This window comes from Mustela putorius, unplaced genomic scaffold (genome assembly GCF_011764305.1).
Source record: "Mustela putorius furo isolate JIRA1106 unplaced genomic scaffold, ASM1176430v1.1 tig00003846_pilon_pilon_pilon, whole genome shotgun sequence".
Lineage (NCBI taxonomy): Eukaryota > Metazoa > Chordata > Mammalia > Carnivora > Mustelidae > Mustela > Mustela putorius.
The window spans coordinates 23,385,905-23,408,589 of record NW_025421999.1 but is presented as its reverse complement, the minus strand read 5'-3'; the positions used below and the strand labels follow the sequence as shown (position 1 = coordinate 23,408,589).

General features: G+C 49.3%; 1 long non-coding RNA gene across 1 annotated transcript; it reads right to left on the bottom strand.

Annotated features, from left to right (window-relative positions):
• Nucleotides 1–460: 460 nt before the first annotated feature.
• LOC123387194 lies at nt 461–7,705 on the bottom strand. Its single transcript, XR_006601523.1, has 3 exons — nt 7,546–7,705; nt 5,808–5,945; nt 461–539 (listed from the first exon to the last, which is right to left on the bottom strand). It is a non-coding gene; the product is annotated as an uncharacterized LOC123387194 (long non-coding RNA).
• Nucleotides 7,706–22,685: the final 14,980 nt, after the last annotated feature.

Below are 22,685 nucleotides of genomic sequence, written 5' to 3'. Positions count from 1 at the left end.
CCCTCTCCTGGGCTTGAAATTCCAGGGAAGTCAAGCAATGGTAGAAACCACTGAGAGATTAGGGTAAACAATGTAAGAAAGAGGACCTCTATTTTATTTTCTATGTATCTCTCTGAGAGGACATGCCCCCACCTGATCCACCCGAGCCAATAGGTGGCCCATGCAGGAGGAGACATGGCCCTGTGGCCAAGTCGGCTGAGAGCACTAGACCCAGCGTCGCAGAGCCTCCTTGAAGGCAGAAAAAGAGCCCAGAAGTTCCCTGGTGTCCCTAAAGAAGGCACAGAAATTAGATGAGTTGAAAGCCTGGGACCTGGTCATTGGGCTTCTGGGCAAGAGGGGAGATGGCCTGTTGAAGGGACACTGCCTGCCACCCCACTTGGACCACAACCCACCTGTCTGCTTTGGGACACTGAGGATTAAGACGAGAGTGAACTAGTGTAGAAGAGATGGTGTTCTAATGCTTGGTAGGTTTAAAGTTATTGAAATTGTTGGCATTCCTTTTCTCCTCATCCTCAGGACCACCATTAGGGGGAAGGGGCCTTCAAAGAAGCAAGAAGACTTTATCACTTACAGCACTGTCAATTGTCAATATCCAAACACTCCAGTCGCTTCTACCCCCTTGGCAGCCCCAGTGCTTTCATAAGGACACAGATACATTCCTGTACTGGCTTTGGAGCAAACGTAAGTTTTGATTTTTCTAAGATAAATGCCATAGTGCCATGACATGCTCAGATGACGGTAGCAAGTAGCAAGTCTAGTTTCAAAGAATCTGTGTGGAAGGGTTGAGCCCATATATTAGAAACCTGAAATTTGTATTACTTTGCAGGTTAATGGGAATTTAACTCAATGCTTTGAAAAGGAAAAGAAACTGTTAACTGTTTTCAAGAGTCAGCTCTATCATTTTCCATTCCCAACTGCTATGCGGGAGTGATCCAGTTATTCCACATCCTGCCTTGCATTTGGTAGTGGAATCTCTCTCTCCATCTCTGGCCCATTTACTTTGATTCACTGTAAGAGGTGTGCAGAGAGAGCGCAATGGAGTTTTCATTTGAATTGCACAATGGCAACTATTTATGCGATTTCCAGCTGTATACTCTCTGGTAAAGGGTGTAGGCCATTTGCTTTTTTTTTTTTTTTTTTTTTTTTTTTTTTTATATTTTACTTTTGCTAACTAGATTACATGCTTATTTGGGGGTCAAATACTGAGTTTCCATGCTTCAGACAGGAGTCCTTTATCAGCTATATAATTTGCACCTATTTTCTCCAAGTTGGTAGCTTGTCCTTTCGGTCGTCTTCAGGAGGTCTTTCACATGGTACAGATGTACAATTCTGATTGTTCGATAATGTCCAAATATCAACCTGACCTTTTTGGAAAATAATTTGATGTTCATTTGGAGGATTCTTTATCTAGCTTTCCATTCTGGAAATGATTCCCCACCTTTTCCCTATAAGATTTATCATTTTCAATGTAAGGCAGTGATTAATTTTGAGCTGCATTTTGAAATATATATATTTTTTGTTCTTTCTGGGAGAGTGAACATGTGCATGCAGGGCAAGGGGCGTGGAGGGAGAAGGCAAAAGAGCATCCTTAAGCAGCCTCGCCAGTGAGCTTGGAGCCAGTCCTTGTCCTGAGACCCTGAGAGCTTGACAAGAGCTGATATAAAGAGCTGGCTGCCTCACAGGCTGACTCAAACAGGCCCCCTGAGTTAAGTTTTGTATAGGGTTTGATGCTTAGCTTGTGGTTTCCGGCCTCCTAGTCCTCCACCTCCTCCCCCATCGCCCGCTCATTCCTCTGCTTCTCTTTTTCTTCTTTGCCTATCCATGTCCACTTGCTATAGCACCATTTATTCAAAATGCTGTCACTCCCCGCTGAACTGCTTTTTACCTTTGTCAAGGCCCCATTGCACATATGGGTGTAGTTCTCTTTCTGGGTCCTTGATTCTGTTCCACTTATTGATCTTTATTCTGCTCTATTGGTCTAGCCCTTCACCAACACCACGCACTTTTGATTACTGTAGCCGTATATCTTGAAATTGCATACAAGGATTCTTTTGGTTTTATACTTTAGTTTTATTTTCTCCTCTTTTTCTAGGTTCTAAAGTAGAGAACTTATAGTTTTGAGACTCCTTTTGTTTTTAGAGAGATAGAGAGAGAGAGACAGACAGACAGACACTGAGAAAGAGACAGAAACTGGGAAGGAGTGCAGAAAGAGGGAGAGATGATTAAGCAGCCTCCATACCCAGCACCAGCACAATGCAGGTTCAGTCTCACAATCCCGAGGTTGACCATGACCCGAGTCAAAATCAAGTGGTGGACTAACTGAATGGGCCATCCACATGCTCCTCCTTCATTCTAATGTATGCATTGAATGATATAAATTTTGCTCTCTGCTGATTTAGCTGTGACCCACAAATTTTAATACGTCGTATTTTCATTTTCCTTTTGTTCAGGGCATTGAGATTTTATCTTTTTTCTTTGATAAACTAGAAAGTTACTTTCTAAGTGTTTGGATTTTGTTATCTTTCGCCATTTGATATCTCATTTCATTTTTAACTTTTTTTATAAGTTATAAAATATAAATTCCAAGACATTGATTTATAGGGTTGCATTTTTATCAGGTACACAATATAGAGATTCACCTCCCCTGCCCCAATGACTGTTAGCTCCTGTTGCCAGGCAGTGATTTGCTCTGGAGACTCGGGTGCACCTCCCCCACCCCTACTCCCTTCAGCTCCTGTTGCCAGGCACTGGTTTGCATCGGAGAGGGAACCCTCGTAGGGGTTCCAAGCAGTTTCTAGTGGCCGAGAGGACACTGGTCATCAGAGACAAAGTCACCAGGAGCCAGCCTGTGGCCATTACAATGTCTCCCCACACAGTTCTGGAGCCGCTGTGGGCTCTCCGGGAGCAGCTGTGGGTTTCTGTGTTGGTGATATATGAACATTTGCCACATGGGCCACGAGTCTCTGGGTTTGGCTGGGAGATCCTCATGGACACTGTGTTGGTGGTGTTCCTTACATTAAAGTGTGGACTCGGCTTAAGAGGAATAAATGGGAACTGTGCCCAGAATGAAGTATCTGGAAAAGACATGGAGAAGGCCCACCCGGATGCAACAGCCAGGGGAGCCATCGCATCATCTGAGCACAAGGCCAGTCCTCTCCCACTACAGATCCTTGCTCTGGCTGCCCTGAATCAAGATGTCGGGTACTTTTCTGTGGGAGACGCTACGCAACTGCTGAAGGGAGTTCGGCAAAGGCTGTTGAAGAAGAGCCCTCACCAGCTCACCGATGAAAATCCCATCTGTGGAGCAGCCCAGGACGATGGAGAACCCCCTGCGAGGAATATACCAGAAGACTTCAAGGACAGCCCTGACCTGCAGGGAAGTGCAGACCCTCTGGCTCAGGACATTGGCAGCTGTGGACACAGAGTGCAGGAAGAGGCAAGGGGAAGCAGGCAGGCCAGAAATTCCTGATGGACGTGTGCCGTGGCAGGCCCCCGCTGAGGGCCAGAGCCAACACCACACCCTCAGCCAGATCCTACTGACGGTGATGCATCTGCTAGAGCTCCTTAGAGATCATCTGGAAGGTGGGGGCTCAAGGAGGCAGGTGCAGACTGGCTCCTCCTCCACTGATCATGTGCCCCCAGGTGAGAGCCCCCTGAATAAAGGAAAGCCATCCAGGGCACTGAAGAAGGCACGTCAGGGGAATGAAGAGCTCCCAGGAAACACAACCATCCACCAAGCTGAGCAAGTATCTTTTCACCAGCGAAACAGCCTCCTGGAAAAGGAGATTCAGAAGCTGCACCTGAAGCTCGAGGCAGAGCCTAAGCTGTGCGAAGAGCACCTCAAACACCTGGAGAGGAAGATGACGGAGGAGAAGGCACGCTGCCTGCAAGTGAAGAACGAACTTGCCAAGGTGCGCAGGAAGGTGGATGCTGCCCACTGGAAATTAGGCTTCTACAAGAAGATAGCCAACTTCCTGCACTGAGAATGGCAGAGAATCTCCTCCTTGCATGACCGAGAGCGCCTCCTGGTGGAGAACAGAAGTGAGGAGAGCCAGAAGGCTGTTCTTTGGGCAGAGAGGGAGTTCCAAAGGCTCAAGGAAGGAAACCATTGCCTCAGGCAGAAGCTAGCCAACTCTGGGCCAAAGGTCCAGCCTGTCTCCAGGGTGCCTCCTTCTCCTGCTCCTGCTCCTGCTCTTCTGGGAACAGCTTCCAAATACCCTCAAGAGCCCCAGGCTCCCTGAAACCCCAGAAACCCTAGAAGGTAGCAAGGGTGCAGTGGCCAGACTCCAAGTTCTTGGGACCCCTGCAGGTTTGATTCCCTTCTCCAGCAGCCACCAACACTCAGAACCAGAGCACAAAAGCTCCTGTGCTTCCTTACACCTTAGAGCATACCCATTGCTCCTTTTACTGGAGATCCACCCCATTATTGAACTGATGCTACCTATTCCCTATAGCCGTGTGAGAGAGAATTTTTCAATGTTAAGCTCCCCAAAAATAAAAATATCCAATTGCTGATACTCCTGCTACTGAGGATTGATTTAATGAAGGGATGGGATTCTATGCCAAGCAATGAAAGGTTTTAAGTGTCTTTTACTGATCACTTATATGTCTCAATAACCGAGTGTGTCATATACTACTGTGGTTCAGAGAGGGGACACACACTTGCCCCAAGATCACACAGCTAGTGAATATCAGAGCTCCCATTCCAAACAGAGGTTGTCTAATTATCCACTGATGTGAAAATAAATAGCACTACTAGCACTACTACTATTTCTGCTTCTTAATTTTTGAAGAGATGAAGGGCGAAGACACACACACATGCAAGTGGGGGAGGGGAAGAGAGAGAGATTCCTAGACAGCCTTCCCACTCAAGTGCTGATCCAGACACTGGGCTGGGTTTCACAGACCATGGGACCACGCCCTGAACTGAAATCAAGAGTCAGCCATTGACATGACTAAGCCACACAGGCACCCCAGTGCAAGGAACTTCTAGGCAAGGTGCTGTAAGGATCCCAGAAGGGCTTGACAAAATTTTCTCATAGTTCACGTTCTAGTTTGGATGCAAAGAATATGGTGATGGCTAGCTGAGGTATAGTCCCACCAAAGCATGGAGGGCAGCCTTTCAGGGTCTCCAACGATTCTCTTCTTGGGTACACATAGTTTTGTATTCCATACTCTACCACTGGATTAGAGTCAGGAACTCCTGCCTCACTTCGAAAGGACAGAATATGGCCCAAGAGACAGGATGTCACTTCTGAGGCTCATATACAAAGACACTGGTCTCCTCTTGCGCTAGCTCTCGCTCCCTCACCATTGGTTTCGAGGGGCGCACCAGATCCTTGTGGGCTGTATTATGGAGAGGCCCATGTGGCAAGGAATGAATTTTTCTTGCTCACCACAATGGAGGACCGCTGGCTGCTAAGAGCCACCCAAGTGAGCTCAGAAGCAGATTTTCCCCCAACCAGCCCGGAGATGACTGAAGAACCACATGATATCTTGACTGCAGCCTTGTGAGAGATCCTGAGAAACAGGTCCCTGCCTAGATACACCTGGATGCCTGGCCGACAGAATTCATATGCGGTTATCAATTCGTGGTTTTGGAAGCCCTCTGGTTTGTGGAAAACATTCAAAAAAGACACAAGGGTGAAGCCACAGTTTTGGCTGCTGACCCACCCCCCTCTACTGGGCTTGAAATTCCAGGGAAGTCAAGCAATGGTAGAAACCACTGAGAGATTAGGGTACACAATATAAGAAAGAGGACCTCTATTCTGTTCTCCATGTGTCTGTCTGTGAGGACATGCCCTCACCTAATCCACTCGAGCCAATAGGTGGCCCATGCAGGAGGAGACAACTGGCCGTGTGGCCAAGTCCGCTGAGGGCACTAGACCCAGTGTCGCAGAGCTTCCTTGACGGCATAGAAAGAGCCCAGAAGTTCCCTGGTGTCCCTAGAGAAGGCACAGAAATTAGATGAGTTGAAAGCCTGGGACCTGGTCATTGGGCTTCTGGGCAAGAGGGGAGATGGCCTGTGGAAGGGACGCTGCCTGCCACCCCACTTGGACCACACCCCACCTGTCTGCTTTGGGACATTGAGGATTAAGTCGAGAGTGAACTAGTGTAGAAGAGATGGTCTTCTAATGCTTGGCAGGTTTAAAGCGATTGAAATTGTTGGCATTCCTTTACTCCTCATCCTCAGGACCACCATTAGGGGGAAGGGGCCTTCAAAGAAACAAGAAGACTTTATCACTTACAGCCCTGTCAAGTATCAATATCCAACCATTCCAGTCCCTTCCACCCCCTTGGCAGCCCCACTGCTTCCATAAAGACAAAGATACATTCCTTTACTGGCTTTGGAGCAAACGTAAGTATTGATTTTTCTAAGATAAATGCCATAGTGCCATGACATGCTCAGATGGCGGTAGCAAGTCTAGTTTTCACAGAATCTGTGTGGAAGGGTTGAGCCACTATATTGGATACCTAAAATTGATATTACATTGCATGTTAACGGGAATTGAACTCACGGCTTTGAAATGAAAAGAAACTGTTAACTGTTTTCAAGAGTCAGCTCTATCATTTTCCATTCCCAACTGTGATGCGGGAGTGATCCAGTCATTCCACATCCTGCCTTGCATTTGGTGGTGGGGTCTCTCTCTCCCTCTCTGGCGCATTTGGTTTGAATCACTGTGATAGGTGTGCAGTGAGAGAGCTCACTGGAGTTTTCATTTGAATTGCCCCAATGGCAACTTTTTATGTGGTTTCCATCTGTCTACGCTTTGGTAAAGGTGGCAGGCCCTTTACTTTTTTTTTTTTTTTCCCATTCTATTTCCTTTTGCTAACTACATTGCATGCTTACTCGGGGATCAAATTCTGAGTTTCCATGCTTCAGACAGGAGTCCTCTATTAGCTATGTGATTTGGACCTATTTCCTCCAAGTTGGTAGCTTGTCTTTTGGGTCTTCTTAAGGAGGTCTTTCACACGGCACAGATTTACAATTCTGATTGTTGGATAAAGTCCAATTAATCAACTTTACCTTAGGGAAAATAATTTGATGTTCGACTGGAATTTCTTTACCTAGCTTTCCATTCTGGAAATTTTTCCCCACATTTTCCCTATAAGATTTATCATTTTCCATGTAAGGCAGTGATTAATTTTGAGCTACTTTTTAAAATACTCTTTTTTTTTTTTTTCTGGGAGAGTGAACATGTGCATGAGCGGGCAGCGGCCTGGTGGGAGAAGGGAAAAGAGCATCCTCAAGCAGCCTCGCCAGTGAGCTCGGAGCCTGACTTTGTCCCGGGACGCTGAGAGCTTGACAAGAGCCGAAATCAAGAGCTGGCTGCCTCACAGGCTGACTCACCCAGGCAGCCTGAGTTAAGTTTTGTATAGGGTTTGATACTTAGATTGTGGTCCCCGGCCTCCTCGTCCTCCACCTCCTCCTCCCCTCTCCCGCTCCCTCTTCTGCTTCTCCTTCTTCTTTGCCTATGCATGTCCACTTGCTCTAGCACCATTTATTCAAAACGCTGTCACTCCTCCACTGAACGGCTTTTTTACCTTTGTCAAGGCCCCATTCGACATATGGGTGGGTGTAGTTCTCTTTCTGGGTCCTTGATTCTGTTCCACTTATCGATCTTTATTCTGTTCCATTGGTCTAGCTCTTCACCAACACCACGCACTTTTCATTACTATAGACGAATATCTTGAAATTGGGTAGAAGGATTCTTCTGGTTTTCTTCTTTAGTTTTAGTTTCTCCTCTTTTTTTCTAGGTTCTAAAATAGAGAGATTATAGTTTTGAGACTCCTTTTCTTTTTAGAGAGATAGAGAGAGAGAGAGAGAGAGAGAGATAGACACAGAGACAGAGACAGAGAAAGGGGGAAGCGGTGCAGAAAGAGAGAGAGAGATGATTAAGCAGCCACCATGCCCAGCACCAGCACAATGCAGGTTCAGCCTCACTATCCCAAGGTTGACCATGACCCGAGTCAAAATCAAGAGTTGGACTAACTGACTGAGCCACCCAGATGCTCCTCCTCTCATTCTAATGTATGCATTGAGTGCTATAAATTTAGCTCTCTGTTGATTTAGCTGTGTCCCACCAATTTTAATACGTTGTATTTTTATTTTCCTTTCGGTTCAGTGCATTGAAATTTTATCTTTTGTCTCCGATAATCTAGAAAGTTACTTTCTACGTGTTTAGATTTTCTTATCTTTCTCCCTTTGATATCTAGTTTCACTTTTAAACGTTTTTTTATAAGTGTAAAAGTTTAATTCCAAGACAGTGCTACATAGGGTTGCATTTTTTTCAGGTACACAATATAGAGATTCTGCTCCGCTGCCCAAGGACTGTTAGCTCCTGTTGACAGGCACTGATTGGCGTTGGAGTCTCGGGTGCCCCTCCCCCACCCCTACTCCCTTCAGCTCCTGTTGCCAGGCACTGGTTTGCATTGGAGACGGAACCCTCGTAGGGGTTCCAAGCAGTTTCTAGTGGCCGAGAGGACACTGGTGATCAGAGACAAAGCCCCCAGGCTCTCTGGAGCCAGCTGGTGGCCATTACAATGTCTCCCCACACAGTTCTGGAGCCGCTGTGGGCTCTCCGGGAACAGCTGTGGGCTTCTGGGTTGGTGATAATCGAACGTTGGCCACATGGGCCACGAGACTCTGGGTTTGGCTGGGAGATCCTCGTGTGCACTGTGTTGGTGGTGTTCATGACAGTAAAGTGTGGACTCCGCTTAAGAGGAAGAAAGGGGCACTGTGCCCAGAATGAAGTATCTGGAAAAGACATGGAGAAGACCGACCCGGATGCACCAGCCCATGGAGCCGTCGCATCATCGGAGCACAAGGCCAGTCCTCTCCCGCTACAGATCCTTGCTCTGGCTGCCCTGAATCAAGATGTCGGGTACTTTTCTGTGGGAGACGCTACGCAACTGCTGAAGGGAGTTCGGCAAAGGCTGTTGAAGAAGAGCCCTCACCAGCTCACCGATGAAAATCCCATCTGTGGAGCAGCCCAGGACGATGGAGAACCCCCTGCGAGGAATATGCCAGAAGACTTCGAGGACAGCCCTGATCTGCGGGGAAGTGCAGACCCTCTGTCTCAGGACATTGGCAGCTGTGGACTGAGAGTGCAGGAAGAGGCAGGGGAGGCAGGCAGGCCAGAGCTTCCTGACGGAGGTGTGCCGTGGCAGGCCCCCGCTGAGGGCCAGAGCCAACACCACACCCTCAGCCAGATCCTACTGACGGTGATGCATCTGCTAGAGCTCCTTAGAGATCATCTGGAAGGTGGGGGCTCAAGGAGGCAGGTGCAGACTGGCTCCTCCTCCACTGATCACGTGCCCCGTGGGAGCCCCCTGAATAAAGGAAAGCCATCCAGGGCACTGAAGAAGGCACGTCAGGGGAATGAAGAGCTCCCAGGAAACACAACCATCCACCAAGCTGAGCAAGTATCTTTTCACCAGCGAAACAGCCTCCTGGAAAGGGAGATTCAGAAGCTGCACCTGAAGCTCGAGGCAGAGCCTAAGCTGTGCGAAGAGCACCTCAAACACCTGGAGAGGAAGATGATGGAGGAGACGGCACGCTGCCTGCAAGTGAAGAACGAACTTGCCAAGGTGCGCAGGAAGGTGGATGCGGCCCACTGGAACTTAGGCCTCTACAAGAAGATGGCCGACGACCTGCACCGAGAATGCCAGAGAATCTCCTCCTTGCATGACCGAGAGCGCCTCCGGGTGGACAACAGAAGTGAGGAGAGCCAGAAGGCTGTTCTGTGGGCAGAGAGGGAGTTCCAAAGGCTCAAGGAAGAAAACCATTGCCTCAGGCAGAAGCTGGCCAACTCTGGGCCCAAGGTCCAGCCTGTCTCCGGGGGGCCTCCTGCTCTGCTCCTGCTCCTGCTCCTGCTCCTGCTGCAGCTCCTGCTCTTCTGGGCACAGCCTCCAAATGCCCTCAAGGGCCACAGGCTCCCCTGAAAGCCCAGAAGCCCAAGAAGGGAGCAAGGGTGCACTGGCCAGACTCCAAGTTCTCGGGTCCCCTGCAGGTCTGATTCCCTTTCCCAGCAGCCACCAACACTCACAACCAGAGCACAAAAGCTCCTGGGCTTCCTTACCCCTTCAGCCACACCCATTGCTCCTTTTACTGGAGATCCACCCCATTATTGAACTGATGCTACCTATTCCCTATAGCCATGTGAGAGAGCATTTTTCAATGTTAAGGACCAAAAAAAATAAAAACGATCAAATTGCTGACCCCTACTGCTACTGAGAATTGATTGTATGAAGGGATTCTATGCCAAGCAACGAAGGGTTTGAAGTGTCCTTTACTGATCACTTAATTGTCCCAATGACCCAGTGTGTCATATACTACTGAGGTTCAGAGAGGGGACACAACTTGCCCCAAGATCACACAGCTGGTGAATTTCAGAGCTCCCATTCCAAGCCAAGGTCGTCTAATTACCCACTGATGTGAAAGTAACTACCACTCCTACCACTACGATGACTTCTGCTTCTTCTTCATTTCTGAGAGAGAGAAAGAGCGAGGGCACACACACACACACATGCAAGCGGGGGAGGGGCAGGGAGAGAGAGATTCCTGGACAGCCTTCCCACTCAAGTGCACAACCAGACGCTGGGCTGGATTTCACAGACCATGGGACCACGCCCTGAGCCGAAATCAAGAGTCAGACGTTGACCTGACTAAGCCACACAGGCACCCTTCCCTTGTGCAAGGAACTTCTAGGCAAGCTGCTGTAAGGATCCCAGAAGGGCTTGACAAAATTTTCTCCTAGGTCACGTTCTAGTTTGGATGCAAGGATTATGGGGATGGCTAGCTGAGGTAAAGTCCCACCAAAGCATGGAGGGCAGCCTTTCAGGGTCTCCAACGATTCCCTTCTTGGGTACACATCGTTTTGTGTCCCATACTCTACCACTGGATTAGAGTCAGGAACTCCTGCCTCACTTCGAAAGGACAGAATATGGCCCAAGAGATAGCATGTCACTTCTGAGGCTCGTAGACAAAGACACTGCTCTCCTCTTGGGCTTGCTCTCGCTCCCTCACCATTGGTTTCGAGGGAAGCCGCCTGCTCCTTGTGGGCTGTATGATGGAGAGGCCCATGTGGCAAGGAATGAATATTTCTTGCTCACCGCAATGGAGGACCTCTGGCTGCTAGGAGCCACCCGAGTGAGCACACAAGCAGATTTCCCGCCAACAAGCCTGGAGATGACTGAAGACCCCACATGACATCTTGACTGCAGCCTTCTGAGAGATCCTGAGACACAGGTCCCTGGCTAGATGCACCTGGATGCCTGGCCCACGGAAACCATATGCGGTTATCAATTGGTGTTGTCGGAAGCCCTCTGGTTTGCGGAAAACATTCAAAAAAGACACAAGGGTGAAGCCACAGTTCTGGCTGCTGACCCACCCCCCTCTCCTGGGCTTGAAATTCCAGGGAAGTCAAGCGATGGTAGCAACCACTGAGAGATTAGGGTAAACAATGCCAGAAAGAGGTCCTCGATTCTGTTCTCCCTGTATCTCTCTGAGAGGACATGCCCTCACCTGATCCACCCGAGCCAATAGGTGGCCCATGCAGGAGGAGACAACTGGCCGTGTGGTCCAAGTCGGCTGAGAGCACTAGACCCAGCGTCGCAGAGCCTCCTTGAAGGCAGAAAAGGAGCCCAGAAGTTCCCTGGTGTCCCTAGAGAAGGCACAGAAATTAGATGAGTTGAAAGCCTGGGACCTGGTCATTGGGCTTTCTGGGCAAGAGGGGAGATGGCCTGTGGAAGGGACACTGCCTGCAACCCCTCTTGGACCAGACCCCACCTGTCTGCTTTGGGATACTGAGGATTAAGACGAGAGTGAACTCGTGTAGAAGAGATGGTGTTCTAATGCTTGGCAGGTTTAAAGCCATTGAAATCGTTGACATTCCTATTCTCCTCGTCCTCAGGACCACCATTAAGGGGAAGGGGCCTTCAAAGAAGCAAGAGGAGTTTATCACTTACAGCAGCCCTGTCAAGTGTCAATATCCAACCACTCCAGTCCCTTCCACCCCCTTGGCAGCCCCACTGCTTTCATAAGGACACAGATACATTCCCCTACAGGCTTTGGAGCAAACGTTAAGTTTTGATTTCTCTAAGATAAATGCCATAGTGCCATGACCTGCTCCTATGGCGGTAGCAAGTCTAGTTCTCAAAGAATCTGTGTGGAAGGGTTGAGCCACTATGTTGGACACCTGAAATTGATATTCTACTGCATGTTAACGGGAATGTAACTCACGGCTTGGAAAAGGAAAAGAATCTGTTAACTGTTTTCAAGAGTCAGCTCTATCATTTTCCATTCCCAACTGTGATGCGGGAGTGATCCAGTCATTCCACATCCTGCCTTGCATTTGGTGGTGGGGTCTCTCTCTCCCTCTCTGGCGCATTTGGTTTGAATCACTGTGATAGGTGTGCAGTGAGAGCTCACTGGAGTTTTCATTTGAATTGCCCCAATGGCAACTTTTTATGTGGTTTCCATCTGTCTACGCTTTGGTAAAGGTGGCAGGCCCTTTACTTTTTTTTTTTTTTTTTTTTTTTTTTTTTTTCCCCTCTATATTTCCTTTTGCTAACTACATTGCATGCTTACTCGGGGATCAAATTCTGAGTTTCCATGCTTCAGACAGGAGTCCTCTATTAGCTACGTGATTTGGACCTATTTCCTCCAAGTTGGTAGCTTGTCTTTTGGGTCTTCTTAAGGAGGTCTTTCACACGGCACAGATTTACAATTCTGATTGTTGGATAAAGTCCAATTAATCAACTTTACCTTAGGGAAAATAATTTGATGTTCAACTGGAGGATTCTTTACCTAGCTTTCCATTCTGGAAATTTTTCCCCACATTTTCCCTATAAGATTTATCATTTTCCATGTAAGGCAGTGATTAATTTTGAGCTACTTTTTAAAATACTCTTTTTTTTTTCTTTCTGGGAGAGTGAACATGTGCATGAGCGGGCAGCGGCCTGGTGGGAGAAGGGAAAAGAGCATCCTCAAGCAGCCTCGCCAGTGAGCTCGGAGCCTGACTTTGTCCCGGGACGCTGAGAGCTTGACAAGAGCCGAAATCAAGAGCTGGCTGCCTCACAGGCTGACTCACCCAGGCAGCCTGAGTTAAGTTTTGCATAGGGTTTGATACTTAGATTGTGGTCCCCGGCCTCCTCGTCCTCCCTCCTCCTCCTCCTCCCCCTCCTCTCCCCCTCTTCCCTCTTCTGCTTCTCCTTCTTCTTTTTGCCTATGCATGTGCATGCCACTTGCTCTAGCACCATTTATTCAAAACGCTGTCACTCCTCCACTGAACGGCTTTTTACCTTTGTCAAGGCCCCATTCGACATATGGGTGGGTGTAGTTCTCTTTCTGGGTCCTTGATTCTGTTCCACTTATCGATCTTTATTCTGTTCCATTGGTCTAGCTCTTCACCAACACCACGCACTTTTCATTACTATAGACGAATATCTTGAAATTGGGTAGAAGGATTCTTCTGGTTTTCTTCTTTAGTTTTAGTTTCTCCTCTTTTTTTCTAGGTTCTAAAATAGAGAGATTATAGTTTTGAGACTCCTTTTCTTTTTAGAGAGATAGAGAGAGAGAGAGAGAGAGAGAGAGACACAGAGACAGAGACAGAGACAGAGAAAGGGAAGCGGTGCAGAAAGAGAGAGAGATGATTAAGCAGCCACCATGCCCAGCACCAGCACAATGCAGGTTCAGCCTCACTATCCCAAGGTTGACCATGACCCGAGTCAAAAGCAAGAGTTGGACTAACTGACTGAGCCACCCAGATGCTCCTCCTCTTTCTAATGTATGCATTGAGTGCTATAAATTTAGCTCTCTGTTGATTTAGCTGTGTCCCACCAATTTTAATACGTTGTATTTTTATTTTCCTTCGGTTCAGTGCATTGAAATTTTATCTTTTGTCTCCGATAATCTAGAAAGTTACTTTCTACGTGTTTAGATTTTCTTATCTTTCTCCCTTTGATATCTAGTTTCACTTTTAACGTTTTTTTATAAGTGTAAAAGTTTAATTCCAAGACAATGCTACATAGGGTTGCATTTTTTTCAGGTACACAATATAGAGATTCTGCTCCGCTGCCCAAGGACTGTTAGCTCCTGTTGACAGGCACTGATTGGCGTTGGAGTCTCGGGTGCCCCTCCCCCCCCCCTACTCCCTTCAGCTCCTGTTGCCAGGCACTGGTTTGCATTGGAGACGGAACCCTCGTAGGGGTTCCAAGCAGTTTCTAGTGGCCGAGAGGACACTGGTGATCAGAGACAAAGCCCCCAGGCTCTCTGGAGCCAGCTGGTGGCCATTACAATGTCTCCCCACACAGTTCTGGAGCCGCTGTGGGCTCTCCGGGAACAGCTGTGGGCTTCTGGGTTGGTGATAATCGAACGTTGGCCACATGGGCCACGAGACTCTGGGTTTGGCTGGGAGATCCTCGTGTGCACTGTGTTGGTGGTGTTCATGACAGTAAAGTGTGGACTCCGCTTAAGAGGAAGAAAGGGGCACTGTGCCCAGAATGAAGTATCTGGAAAAGACATGGAGAAGACCGACCCGGATGCACCAGCCCATGGAGCCGTCGCATCATCGGAGCACAAGGCCAGTCCTCTCCCGCTACAGATCCTTGCTCTGGCTGCCCTGAATCAAGATGTCGGGTACTTTTCTGTGGGAGACGCTACGCAACTGCTGAAGGGAGTTCGGCAAAGGCTGTTGAAGAAGAGCCCTCACCAGCTCACCGATGAAAATCCCATCTGTGGAGCAGCCCAGGACGATGGAGAACCCCCTGCGAGGAATATGCCAGAAGACTTCGAGGACAGCCCTGATCTGCGGGGAAGTGCAGACCCTCTGTCTCAGGACATTGGCAGCTGTGGACTGAGAGTGCAGGAAGAGGCAGGGGAGGCAGGCAGGCCAGAGCTTCCTGACGGAGGTGTGCCGTGGCAGGCCCCCGCTGAGGGCCAGAGCCAACACCACACCCTCAGCCAGATCCTACTGACGGTGATGCATCTGCTAGAGCTCCTTAGAGATCATCTGGAAGGTGGGGGCTCAAGGAGGCAGGTGCAGACTGGCTCCTCCTCCACTGATCACGTGCCCCGTGGGAGCCCCCTGAATAAAGGAAAGCCATCCAGGGCACTGAAGAAGGCACGTCAGGGGAATGAAGAGCTCCCAGGAAACACAACCATCCACCAAGCTGAGCAAGTATCTTTTCACCAGCGAAAACAGCCTCCTGGAAAGGGAGATTCAGAAGCTGCACCTGAGCTCGAGGCAGAGCCTAAGCTGTGCGAAGAGCACCTCAAACACCTGGAGAGGAAGATGATGGAGGAGACGGGCACGCTGCCTGCAAGTGAAGAACGAACTTGCCAAGGTGCGCAGGAAGGTGGATGCGGCCCACTGGAACTTAGGCCTCTACAAGAAGATGGCCGACGACCTGCACCGAGAATGCCAGAGAATCTCCTCCTTGCATGACCGAGAGCGCCTCCGGGTGGACAACAGAAGTGAGGAGAGCCCAGAAGGCTGTTCTGTGGGCAGAGAGGGAGTTCCAAAGGCTCAAGGAAGAAAACCATTGCCTCAGGCAGAAGCTGGCCAACTCTGGGCCCAAGGTCCAGCCTGTCTCCGGGGGGCCTCCTGCTCCTGCTCCTGCTCCTGCTCCTGCTCCTGCTGCAGCTCTCTGCTCTTCTGGGCACAGCCTCCAAATGCCCTCAAAGGCCACAGGCTCCCCTGAAAGCCCAGAAGCCCAAGAAGGGAGCAAGGGTGCACTGGCCAGACTCCAAGTTCTCGGGTCCCCTGCAGGTCTGATTCCCTTTCCCAGCAGCCACCAACACTCACAACCAGAGCACAAAAGCTCCTGGGCTTCCTTACCCCTTCAGCCACACCCATTTCTCCTTTTACTGGAGATCCACCCCATTATTGAACTGATGCTACCTATTCCATATAGCCATGTGAGAGAGCATTTTTCAATGTTAAGGACCAAAAAAAATAAAACGGTCAAATTGCTGACCCTACTGCTACTGAGAATTGATTGTATGAAGGGATTCTATGCCAAGCAACGAAGGGTTTGAAGTGTCATTTACTGATCACTTAATTGTCCCAATGACCCAGTGTGTCATATACTACTGAGGTTCAGAGAGGGGACACAACTTGCCCCAAGATCACACAGCTGGTGAATTTCAGAGCTCCCATTCCAAGCCAAGGTCGTCTAATTACCCACTGATGTGAAAGTAACTACCACTCCTACCACTACGATGACTTCTGCTTCTTCATTTCTGAGAGAGAGAAGGAGCGAGGGCACACACACACACATGCAAGCGGGGGAGGGGCAGGGAGAGAGAGATTCCTGGACAGCCTTCCCACTCAAGTGCACAACCAGACGCTGGGCTGGATTTCACAGACCATGGGACAACGCCCTGAGCCGAAATCAAGAGTCAGACGTTGACCTGACTAAGCCACACAGGCACCCTTCCCTTGTGCAAGGAACTTCTAGGCAAGCTGCTGTAAGGATCCCAGAAGGGCTTGACAAAATTTTCTCCTAGGTCACGTTCTAGTTTGGATGCAAGGATTATGGGGATGGCTAGCTGAGGTAAAGTCCCACCAAAGCATGGAGGGCAGCCTTTCAGGGTCTCCAACGATTCCCTTCTTGGGTACACATCGTTTTGTGTCCCATACTCTACCACTGGATTAGAGTCAGGAACTCCTGCCTCACTTCGAAAGGACAGAATATGGCCCAAGAGATAGCATGTCACTTCTGAGGCTCGTAGACAAAGACACTGCTCTCCTCTTGGGCTTGCTCTCGCTCCCTCACCATTGGTTTCGAGGGAAGCCGCCTGCTCCTTGTGGGCTGTATGATGGAGAGGCCCCATGTGGCAAGGAATGAATATTTCTTGCTCACCGCAATGGAGGACCTCTGGCTGCTAGGAGCCACCCGAGTGAGCACACAAGCAGATTTCCCGCCAACAAGCCTGGAGATGACTGAAGACCCACATGACATCTTGACTGCAGCCTTCTGAGAGATCCTGAGACACAGGTCCCTGGCTAGATGCACCTGGATGCCTGGCCCACGGAAACCATATGCGGTTATCAATTGGTGTTGTCGGAAGCCCTCTGGTGTGCGGAAAACATTCAAAAAAGACACAAGGGTGAAGCCACAGTTCTGGCTGCTGACCCACCCCCCTCTCCTGGGCTTGAAATTCCAGGGAAGTCAAGCGATGGTAGCAACCACTGAGAGATTAGGGTAAACAATGCCAGAAAGAGGTCCTCGATTCTGTTCTCCCTGTATCTCTCTGAGAGGACATGCCCTCACCTGATCCACCCGAGCCAATAGGTGGCCCATGCAGGAGGAGACAACTGGCCGTGTGGTCCAAGTCGGCTGAGAGCACTAGACCCAGCGTCGCAGAGCCTCCTTGAAGGAAGAAAAAGAGCCCCGAAGTTCCCTGGTGTCCCTAGAAAAGGCACAGAAATTAGATGAGTTGAAAGCCTGGGACCTGGTCATTGGGCTTCTGGGCAAGAGGGGAGATGGCCTGTGGAAGGGACACTGCCTGCAACCCCTCTTGTACCAGACCCCACCTGTCTGCTTTGGGATACTGAGGATTAAGACGAGAGTGAACTCCTGTAGAAGAGATGGTGTTCTAATGCTTGGCAGGTTTAAAGCCATTGAAATCGTTGACATTCCTATTCTCCTCGTCCTCAGGACCACCATTAAGGGGAAGGGGCTTTCAAAGAAGCAAGAGGAGTTTATCACTTACAGCAGCCCTGTCAAGTGTCAATATCCAACCACTCCAGTCCCTTCCACCCCCTTGGCAGCCCCACTGCTTTCATAAGGACACAGATACATTCCCCTACAGGCTTTGGAGCAAACGTTAAGTTTTGATTTCTCTAAGATAAATGCCATAGTGCCATGACCTGCTCCTATGGCGGTAGCAAGTCTAGTTCTCAAAGAATCTGTGTGGAAGGGTTGAGCCACTATGTTGGACACCTGAAATTGATATTCTACTGCATGTTAACGGGAATGTAACTCACGGCTTGGAAAAGGAAAAGAATCTGTTAACTGTTTTTTCAAGAGTCAGCTCTATCATTTTCCATTCCCAACTGTGATGCGGGAGTGATCCAGTCATTCCACATCCTGCCTTGCATTTGGTGGTGGGGTCTCTCTCTCCCTCTCTGGCGCATTTGGTTTGAATCACTGTGATAGGTGTGCAGTGAGAGCTCACTGGAGTTTTCATTTGAATTGCCCCAATGGCAACTTTTTATGTGGTTTCCATCTGTCTACGCTTTGGTAAAGGTGGCAGGCCCTTTACTTTTTTTTTTTTTTTTTTTTTTTTTTTTCCCCCTTCTATTTCCTTTTGCTAACTACATTGCATGCTTACTCGGGGATCAAATTCTGAGTTTCCATGCTTCAGACAGGAGTCCTCTATTAGCTACGTGATTTGGACCTATTTCCTCCAAGTTGGTAGCTTGTCTTTTGGGTCTTCTTAAGGAGGTCTTTCACACGGCACAGATTTACAATTCTGATTGTTGGATAAAGTCCAATTAATCAACTTTACCTTAGGGAAAATAATTTGATGTTCAACTGGAGGATTCTTTACCTAGCTTTCCATTCTGGAAATTTTTCCCCACATTTTCCCTATAAGATTTATCATTTTCCATGTAAGGCAGTGATTAATTTTGAGCTACTTTTTAAAATACTCTTTTTTTTTTTTTTCTGGGAGAGTGAACATGTGCATGAGCGGGCAGCGGCCTGGTGGGAGAAGGGAAAAGAGCATCCTCAAGCAGCCTCGCCAGTGAGCTCGGAGCCTGACTTTGTCCCGGGACGCTGAGAGCTTGACAAGAGCCGAAATCAAGAGCTGGCTGCCTCACAGGCTGACTCACCCAGGCAGCCTGAGTTAAGTTTTGCATAGGGTTTGATACTTAGATTGTGGTCCCCGGCCTCCTCGTCCTCCACCTCCTCCTCCCCTCTCCCCCTCCATCCACATCTGCTTCTCCTTCTTCTTTGCCTATGCATGTCCACTTGCTCTAGCACCATTTATTCAAAACGCTGTCACTCCTCCACTGAACGGCTTTTTACCTTTGTCAAGGCCCCATTCGACATATGGGTGGGTGTAGTTCTCTTTCTGGGTCCTTGATTCTGTTCCACTTATCGATCTTTATTCTGTTCCATTGGTCTAGCTCTTCACCAACACCACGCACTTTTCATTACTATAGACGAATATCTTGAAATTGGGTAGAAGGATTCTTCTGGTTTTCTTCTTTAGTTTTAGTTTCTCCTCTTTTTCTAGGTTCTAAAATAGAGAGATTATAGTTTTGAGACTCCTTTTCTTTTTAGAGAGATAGAGAGAGAGAGAGAGAGAGAGAGAGAGACAGAGACAGAGACAGAGACAGAGAAAGGGAAGCGGTGCAGAAAGAGAGAGAGATGATTAAGCAGCCACCATGCCCAGCACCAGCACAATGCAGGTTCAGCCTCACTATCCCAAGGTTGACCATGACCCGAGTCAAAATCAAGAGTTGGACTAACTGACTGAGCCACCCAGATGCTCCTCCTCTTTCTAATGTATGCATTGAGTGCTATAAATTTAGCTCTCTGTTGATTTAGCTGTGTCCCACCAATTTTAATACGTTGTATTTTTATTTTCCTTCGGTTCAGTGCATTGAAATTTTATCTTTTGTCTCCGATAATCTAGAAAGTTACTTTCTACGTGTTTAGATTTTCTTATCTTTCTCCCTTTGATATCTAGTTTCACTTTTAACGTTTTTTTTTTATAAGTGTAAAGTTTAATTCCAAGACAGTGCTACATAGGGTTGCATTTTTTTCAGGTACACAATATAGAGATTCTGCTCCGCTGCCCAAGGACTGTTAGCTCCTGTTGACAGGCACTGATTGGCGTTGGAGTCTCGGGTGCCCCTCCCCCCCCCCCTCCCTTCAGCTCCTGTTGCCAGGCACTGGTTTGCATTGGAGACGGAACCCTCGTAGGGGTTCCAAGCAGTTTCTAGTGGCCGAGAGGACACTGGTGATCAGAGACAAAGCCCCCAGGCTCTCTGGAGCCAGCTGGTGGCCATTACAATGTCTCCCCACACAGTTCTGGAGCCGCTGTGGGCTCTCCGGGAACAGCTGTGGGCTTCTGGGTTGGTGATAATCGAACGTTGGCCACATGGGCCACGAGACTCTGGGTTTGGCTGGGAGATCCTCGTGTGCACTGTGTTGGTGGTGTTCATGACAGTAAAGTGTGGACTCCGCTTAAGAGGAAGAAAGGGGCACTGTGCCCAGAAATGAAGTATCTGGAAAAGACATGGAGAAGACCGACCCGGATGCACCAGCCCATGGAGCCGTCGCATCATCGGAGCACAAGGCCAGTCCTCTCCCGCTACAGATCCTTGCTCTGGCTGCCCTGAATCAAGATGTCGGGTACTTTTCTGTGGGAGACGCTACGCAACTGCTGAAGGGAGTTCGGCAAAGGCTGTTGAAGAAGAGCCCTCACCAGCTCACCGATGAAAATCCCATCTGTGGAGCAGCCCAGGACGATGGAGAACCCCCTGCGAGGAATATGCCAGAAGACTTCGAGGACAGCCCTGATCTGCGGGGAAGTGCAGACCCTCTGTCTCAGGACATTGGCAGCTGTGGACTGAGAGTGCAGGAAGAGGCAGGGGAGGCAGGCAGGCCAGAGCTTCCTGACGGAGGTGTGCCGTGGCAGGCCCCCGCTGAGGGCCAGAGCCAACACCACACCCTCAGCCAGATCCTACTGACGGTGATGCATCTGCTAGAGAGCTCCTATAGAGATCATCTGGAAGGTGGGGGCTCAAGGAGGCAGGTGCAGACTGGCTCCTCCTCCACTGATCACGTGCCCCGTGGGAGCCCCCTGAATAAAGGAAAGCCATCCAGGGCACTGAAGAAGGCACGTCAGGGGAATGAAGAGCTCCCAGGAAACACAACCATCCACCAAGCTGAGCAAGTATCTTTTCACCAGCGAAACAGCCTCCTGGAAAGGGAGATTCAGAAGCTGCACCTGAAGCTCGAGGCAGAGCCTAAGCTGTGCGAAGAGCACCTCAAACACCTGGAGAGGAAGATGATGGAGGAGACGGCACGCTGCCTGCAAGTGAAGAACGAACTTGCCAAGGTGCGCAGGAAGGTGGATGCGGCCCACTGGAACTTAGGCCTCTACAAGAAGATGGCCGACGACCTGCACCGACCAAGAATGCCCAGAGAATCTCCTCCTTGCATGACCGAGAGCGCCTCCGGGTGGACCACAGAAGTGAGGAGAGAGCCAGAAGGCTGTTCTGTGGGCAGAGAGGGAGTTCCAAAGGCTCAAGGAAGAAAACCATTGCCTCAGGCAGAAGCTGGCCAACTCTGGGCCCAAGGTCCAGCCTGTCTCCGGGGGGCCTCCTGCTCCTGCTCCTGCTCCTGCTCCTGCTGCAGCTCCTGCTCTTCTGGGCACAGCCTCCAAATGCCCTCAAGGGCCACAGGCTCCCCTGAAAGCCCAGAAGCCCAAGAAGGGAGCAAGGGTGCACTGGCCAGACTCCAAGTTCTCGGGTCCCCTGCAGGTCTGATTCCCTTTCCCAGCAGCCACCAACACTCACAACCAGAGCACAAAAGCTCCTGGGCTTCCTTACCCCTTCAGCCACACCCATTGCTCCTTTTACTGGAGATCCACCCCATTATTGAACTGATGCTACCTATTCCCTATAGCCATGTGAGAGAGCATTTTTCAATGTTAAGGACCAAAAAAAAAAAAAACGATCAAATTGCTCACCCTACTGCTACTGAGAATTGATTGTATGAAGGGATTCTATGCCAAGCAACGAAGGGTTTGAAGTGTCCTTTACTGATCACTTAATTGTCCCAATGACCCAGTGTGTCATATACTACTGAGGTTCAGAGAGGGGACACAACTTGCCCCAAGATCACACAGCTGGTGAATTTCAGAGCTCCCATTCCAAGCCAAGGTCGTCTAATTACCCACTGATGTGAAAGTAACTACCACTCCTACCACTACGATGACTTCTGCTTCTTCATTTCTGAGAGAGAGAAAGAGCGAGGGCACACACACACACACATGCAAGCGGGGGAGGGGCAGGGGCAGGGAGAGAGAGATTCCTGGACAGCCTTCCCACTCAAGTGCACAACCAGACGCTGGGCTGGATTTCACAGACCATGGGACCACGCCCTGAGCCGAAATCAAGAGTCAGACGTTGACCTGACTAAGCCACACAGGCACCCTTCCCTTGTGCAAGGAACTTCTAGGCAAGCTGCTGTAAGGATCCCAGAAGGGCTTGACAAAATTTTCTCCTAGGTCACGTTCTAGTTTGGATGCAAGGATTATGGGGATGGCTAGCTGAGGTAAAGTCCCACCAAAGCATGGAGGGCAGCCTTTCAGGGTCTCCAACGATTCCCTTCTTGGGTACACATCGTTTTGTGTCCCATACTCTACCACTGGATTAGAGTCAGGAACTCCTGCCTCACTTCGAAAGGACAGAATATGGCCCAAGAGATAGCATGTCACTTCTGAGGCTCGTAGACAAAGACACTGCTCTCCTCTTGGGCTTGCTCTCGCTCCCTCACCATTGGTTTCGAGGGAAGCCGCCTGCTCCTTGTGGGCTGTATGATGGAGAGGCCCATGTGGCAAGGAATGAATATTTCTTGCTCACCGCAATGGAGGACCTCTGGCTGCTAGGAGCCACCCGAGTGAGCACACAAGCAGATTTCCCGCCAACAAGCCT